Source organism: Pipra filicauda, unplaced genomic scaffold, assembly GCF_003945595.2.
Source record: "Pipra filicauda isolate LSUMZ 115617 unplaced genomic scaffold, ASM394559v2 scaffold135_size2527700_pilon, whole genome shotgun sequence".
NCBI classification, from domain to species: Eukaryota; Metazoa; Chordata; class Aves; order Passeriformes; family Pipridae; genus Pipra; species Pipra filicauda.
Genome location: NW_024103829.1, coordinates 1,748,625 through 1,754,720, shown reverse-complemented (window position 1 = coordinate 1,754,720; position 6,096 = coordinate 1,748,625). Strand labels below are relative to the sequence as shown.

Genomic DNA, 6,096 nt, shown 5'->3' with positions numbered 1-6,096 from the left:
CTGCGGAGGCAAAAGAGAGGAGCAGGCGTTTAATACACACGCGTACAGTCCCTCTGCTCTCCTGCTGCCTTACTGGAGCGGGCAGGGGCTTGCAGGCGAGGTGAAAGGAAATAAATCAAAGTAAGGCTGAGTTTACCTGGTGATTGCCTGGTTTCTTCCTCTGTGCTTCTCTGGTATCCTATTCCCTAGCTGTATGCTCCATCAATTCTCTCTGGGAGCTTGCAAGAGATGTCATACGCAGCAACAGATTCCTGTAAAAGAGATGCACGGTTAAGCACACAAATATTACAAATCTGTTTGCATAGGTGGGCTTGGGAGAGCTCCGATAAAGCAGCAGACACGCCTGAGAGACTTTTCATCTGGGCTTTGGAAATGCATTTTACAAGTCCTGACTCACACTGACTCGATGTGCTACCAAGAGGAGGGAGGGCGGAAAGGAAAGCGATGGAGGGGGGGGGGAAATCAAAGAAACAAATAGCAAAGCCTCCTATCTCAACAGAGGCACTCCTCTGTCAGGCCTTCCTGGTGCCATGAAAATATAAGGCGAAAAAGGCTTCAAAGTACAAATTCACCGCGCTCCGCTTCCCGCGTGTGCCCGAACGGCGGAGCCCGGCGGCTGCGAGGCGCCGAGCCGGGCAGGCGGCTCCGCGGCGGCGGGCGGGGGCGGCGGCAGCGCACCTCCGCCCTGACACCTGCCGCCGCCCTGCCAAGGTTTGCAAAAGGCGAGCCGAGGGGGGGGGGGAAATAACAATAATAAAAGAAGTTATTTCCGAATGGCGCCTGCGGCTCTGCCTGTCACCCGGAGCAGTTCCCTTATCAGCAGCGCTCGTGCCTGGGGGAGGCGGGAGGGGGAAGCTTTGTCTGATGATCTGCCGCGGTGATAATAAACGTTTATTGTTCGCCAACTAAATAGAAAGGATCCCTGCAACGTCATGGCACAGCACACTTCGCCTAGCGCTTAGGAACTTCTCCGTGCTGTTTCACCCCAGTTCCTGATGCTAAGGACAGCTTCCGTGTGAGTGACGGGGAGGGGGAAAAAAAACTAGCACCGCACCGTCCGAACCCGCACAGAGCAGGGGTACTTCGCACTTCTTCAGACATGAGTAATTATGCAGCACATACAGCTCTCATTATCCACTGCATTCGGTGACTGACCAGCTTGTTGATTAGATTCCAATTGAAATTAATACAAGATGCTTGCTTTTCCTACAGATTTCTTCCTTAACATGAGCCCTTGCCTCCCTTGACGTATTACTACTATGCTTCGTACGAAAACATACGAGAAGACAGCATTTGTTTTGTAACAGACTCTGGCTTGAATTTGAAAGACAAGGGAAAAACAAAGATAGAAAGAGAACAAAAAATACTTTGATAGCTACATTACCTTAAATAATTAAAAAAAATATTTCCAACACACTCTCCTCTATTTTAATCTCATTGTAGGTGTAATTTCCTGTATTCCTCTAACACAGCAAGCTCTCAAGTCGTATTCTAAATGGCAGCTGGAAAGTAAATAACAAACACTGTAATTTTTCCCCGCTGTGAAACTGAAGGCTCTAACCCCATTAGCTGGCGTTGGAACTCAAATAACTGATGCAGTGGGTTTCCTTCAACTTGAACAAAAGCCGTTTGAAAAAGTGAAATGCACCGAGTCGCGGCAAAAACATTCTACAGTGATACACCTAGACAGATATTCTCCGAAATTTGGAGGCGCTCCATAAATGCATCGAGAATTGGGCAGAAATCCAGACTTTGGGTGTTTGTTGGGTTTTTTAAAAATATTAAAGGATGAGATTCTAGGGGGAAAGCAGCACCGCGCGGCGCCAAAGCTGTTCTCGCCGTGTCCATCTGACACTGCCCTTCCCCTCCCCGAACAGCAGCCCCCCCACTACTCCCCGCCAACACAGTGCCTGCCGAAACTTCTGCCCAGCCCCGCCGCCGCCCCGCACCGGCCCGGCCCGCCGCACCCCAGCCCGCCGGGCCCTTCAGCACCCGCGACGAGGACAGCGCCGAGTGCCGGCCGCGCTGCCCGGCCCCCCGCGCCGCTCCCGCCGCCGGGCCCCGCCGGCCCCCGAGCCCCTGCCTGGCCCGGCCCCGGCGCTCCCGGCCGGCCGCCGCCGGGATCCAGGGGAGCGAGCCCCGCCGCGCTACCCGCCTCGCACCTTCTCCGCGGCGTGCGGGAGGTGCCCGTGGCGGCGCGCCGCGGCACTAAATACCTTTGTTCACCGGCTCCGGAAAGCCATGTTTATCGGCGCTGCCGCCCCGCTCCCCGCCGAAAGAGCCCGGGTGCCAGAGCCCCAGCCCGGCAGGGCCAGGGAAGGGCCCCGGGGGGCACCTCCGCCTCCTCTGCCGTGCCCGCGGAGAGGGACACACACAGAAGGGAGAGGAACGGATGGAGGGAATTAAACAATTAAGCTACCAGGAGCGGAGCTCTGAGCAGAGCTAGGGTTTGCCACGAAAAGCAAATTTCAGAAGGGGGAATATTGATCCCATCCGTCAATAGAGAGGTGCGATGTCTTTCCGTGCGAGAAATTGTTCTGAATTAGGGGGCTCGCTGGTGAAAGGGGAGGCAGCACAGAAGAAAAAAAAAAAAAAAGAAAAAAATGAAAGGAGGAAGGAAGAAAATATTCATGCCCGCTAACAGGGAGCCTCTTTTTAAAAATCGCTGGAAGCTCGCTCCTTTTGCCACCTACCCGAATAACCACCAGAAATCCACCTCTATTGAAGCGCTTACCCTTTAAATCCAGGTTTCGAGCAGAACTCCAACTGTGTGTAAAACCAGGGAGTCATCTGATGTGTGATGGGGAATGGGCTCTGGGCAGCAGAAAGCAGCTTTCTCTCCTGGTGCCGGATTACCATGTTAACAAACCCCATGAAGGGACCCCGGCGCCTCTGGCTGGCCATGTCTCGTTGCTTTCACACATCGGCGGCTGCTCTTGCTTCCCATGTCCCCGGCGATCGCCTCTCAGATGAATGTGGGCTTCCAGAAAAGGAGTCGGGGGGGAGAGGAGGAAAAAAAAAATCGCCTAATGCAATCAAATCGATCTGATCTACACCATCTGTCGCCTGCCACTACACACAAGCGTTAAAATAGGAAAACGGGAGACACTGACAGCTCAGGAAGGTTGTTCTGCAGAGTTCATTTTTAGCAGAGCATAATTGGGTATGGACAGCATACAGTTACCAAAGCTGCTGTTAACCATCCAGTAGAGGATCCCAAACATGCTAATGGTGGATTAATTGAGGAAGATCTGACGTGCAAGCTTCATAGTCTCTTATTCATGACTTCCCAACGGGAAAGGACCAATGCCGTGTGGGACTATGGTAACACAGAGTCAAAGAGCTGCTAAGAAAATGGCTCTGTGTTCATAGCACCTCTCTCTGATAACAAACATATGTCGACCAGAACCGTTTAGCAGGATGGGGGAAATGAAATTTTCTTAGCCGAGGTTAGCAATTCCCATCACTTGCACTTAAAGACAAGTGAAAAATGGACTGCGGGTCTAAGGCGCTTTCGAGTGCTGGTCTCGGGCTTTGCAGCTAGTGAAAGCAGACGGCTCCTGCTCAGACGGGGGGTTAAACCCCAAATCTCTTACTTCTTACTGTGACCAAAGTGCATCCTTAGCAAAGCTCTAAACAAGCAGCTCTGCTAATTTCATCAGGAATGACGCAAGGTCGTTTTAATGCCAGGAACCCTTTTGACTTTTTCCAGCGGGAATGGCTTTTGGGCAAGACATTTCCGATCACTGATATTTGACATAATCTCAGATAAATATGATTTGGGGGGGGGGGGGGGGGGGTAAGGGAGGAAGGAAGGGGCGGTGAGTTGGGATGATATGGAGTATGCATCCAGACCTGCAATCACCCCTGCTGCCAACACTTCAATTTGGTAGCGTTTTCTAGTCTTTCCTGAATTCTGAGGTTATAGAGACGTATATGTAATTATTAAAGCCACGTACGTACACAAGCCACAGATGCCTGCAGCAGCCGCGTCTACGCACACCGACGGGGAGACAAAGTACGCCCGTCGGAGTGCTCTTTTCCACTCCCTGATGAATCCATAGCCAGCGGGGAGAAGGGCTGCTAGAGCGAGGGGAGGCGAGTTTCCCTCCGCCCGTCCCAGCCCCGGGCGGAGGCGGCAGCTCGGGGCAGGGCCGCGGGGCCGGGGCGGCGGAGTGCGGGGCCGGTCCGGAGCTGTCCGCACGCCCGGTGCTGATCGGCGGCGGCCCGGCCCCGCAGACAATGGCCGGGCACGACGCGCCCCGCACCGCAGCGCAGGGCGCCGGGCGGCTGTCGCCCCCTCCGACAAAGTCTGCGCGGTCGCCCTGACAATCGCTACAACAATTAGGAAAGTTTTCCTTCGTTTCCACCTCGCCTGCCTGTTTAGCAGAGAGTAATAACGCCAGTAATACGAATCCAAGGGGCTGAATGTAAACGTTCTGGTAAACTATTATCGTTTAGGGTAATTCTGGAGTCAACCGCATGATTCTCCTGGAAGTTTGTGTTAATCTCTGTAGAATAAATCTAACAGTTATGAATTAGATTAGCCTTGAAAACTTAGCCTAAAGACAAATCAAACACTTTACCCGATCTTTTGTTTCAATGTACATTAATTAAGCACTGCTGCCTACCTACACAGCATTCTCGGGTCCCGGCCGCGGCGCCGAGCCAGCGAGCCCCGCCGCCTTTGTTGGCATTTGCGTCCAACTATTGCCCTCTGCAGGTCAAATCCAAGCCGCGGCGAGCGCTCCGCCGCCGCCGAGCACTCCGCGAGCAGGAGCCGCCGGGCTCGGCGCCCCCGGACCCCCCTTCGACAGAGATTCAACTTTTGTTGGGTTTGGTTCTTCACCACGATGACACAGGCGTGTTTCTTGAGGAGAGGCTACGAGTGGGGAGAACTGGCACCAGCACTGCTCCGGCCGTCCTCATCCTCTCTTCCAGCTCTGGCCAGGAGAGGAGAAGACAGAACAAGGCGAGATGCCACTCAGAAGACGTGTTGTTTTCTTTTTCCACTTGTCTCCATATGACTACGGCAAGCTTCCTAGGCAAAGCCTGCCCTTCCCCTGGATTTGCAGAAGAACCAGAAAAGAACTCAGCACCAAGCAGGAGCGGGTGCGTGCCGACTCTCAGGATCCCCCGACACTCCCAGTCGGGCAACTTTTCTCCGGGCACAACTTGAGAGTTTGCTTTTCTCACTCCCGGCCCCAGGGAGACCTCCCGGGAAGCCAGGCGGGCTGCAGCAGCGGCTGCCAGGAGAGCAGGAACACTGGGCACCGATGCCACTCTGGCAGCCACGCTCTGCCGTGCCCCGGACGCATCGGCACGGCTTACACGATAACGCACAATATGCCGCACCAGAGGAAAAAAGAAACCAACTAACCCAGTGTTAAGGCGATCTAGTTATTGCTACTTATAATTCAGGAGCTTCAGTGCCCAATAAAAGGTGGCCGCTCCCTTTCTTTTTTCCAGTCACACCTGCACACGGGTTTGTAAGGACCGCTCTATACCCTCTTTCCGCTCCCTACCCGGGGTTAACACTGTGCACATGGGCTTCGGCATCCGCTCCGGAGCCCGGCACCGAGGCCGCCTGCTCCCGTGGGTGCCAGCGCCGCGCTGCCCGCACGCACGGCCGCCTGTCCCCGTTCAAACACGACGGTCTTTCCCCGGAGCTCCGCGCCGCAGCCAGGCGGGGCGGGCGGCTGGGCGGCGTACCCCGGCCCTCCCGCAGGCGGCCCGGGGAGGGGGAGCGGCCGCGCACCCCCCGCTGCCGCAGGGGCGGACACGCGCCCGCCTTTTGTCTCCCGGCAGCCGCCGCCGATCCAGGCCGGGGGCGGCCGCTCCGCCAGCCCCTCTGCCCCGGCCCCGCGCCGCGTTTCCGGCCGGGGCGGCCCGTCCCACACCCGCGGAGGTGCGGCCGCGGCGGGGGCTGCGGGCAGACGGGGCCGGGGGGCGCTGCCGTGGGGCTCCCGGCGCCGGCGGAGCGGGCAGTGCTGGGCCGGGCCGCCCCCCCGGCCACGGCCGCCTGCGCGGGCGGAGCGGGGAGACCCCTGCCGGCCGCGGGCGGGGCTGCAGCTCGAGGCGGGGCCAGGGCCCCTC

At 56.6% G+C, this 6,096-nt stretch overlaps 1 long non-coding RNA gene across 8 annotated transcripts in view; it reads right to left on the bottom strand.

Annotated features, from left to right (window-relative positions):
* Positions 1-5,723, bottom strand: part of LOC113998234 — a 48,527-nt gene extending 42,804 nt beyond the window's left edge. Inside the window, exons 1-3 of one of the 8 annotated variants that reach the window (XR_005562401.1) lie at positions 4,632-5,723; positions 2,735-2,980; positions 137-251 (exon numbers count right to left, since the gene is read on the bottom strand). This is a non-coding gene — a long non-coding RNA (uncharacterized LOC113998234). Of the gene's footprint in view, positions 1-136; positions 252-1,384; positions 1,503-2,216; positions 2,355-2,734; positions 3,781-4,631 lie in introns of those variants that run through there. The other 7 variants (XR_003544388.2, XR_005562402.1, XR_005562404.1 and 4 more) reach the window with 7 other exon arrangements.
* Between the last annotated feature and the right edge of the window lie 373 nt (positions 5,724-6,096).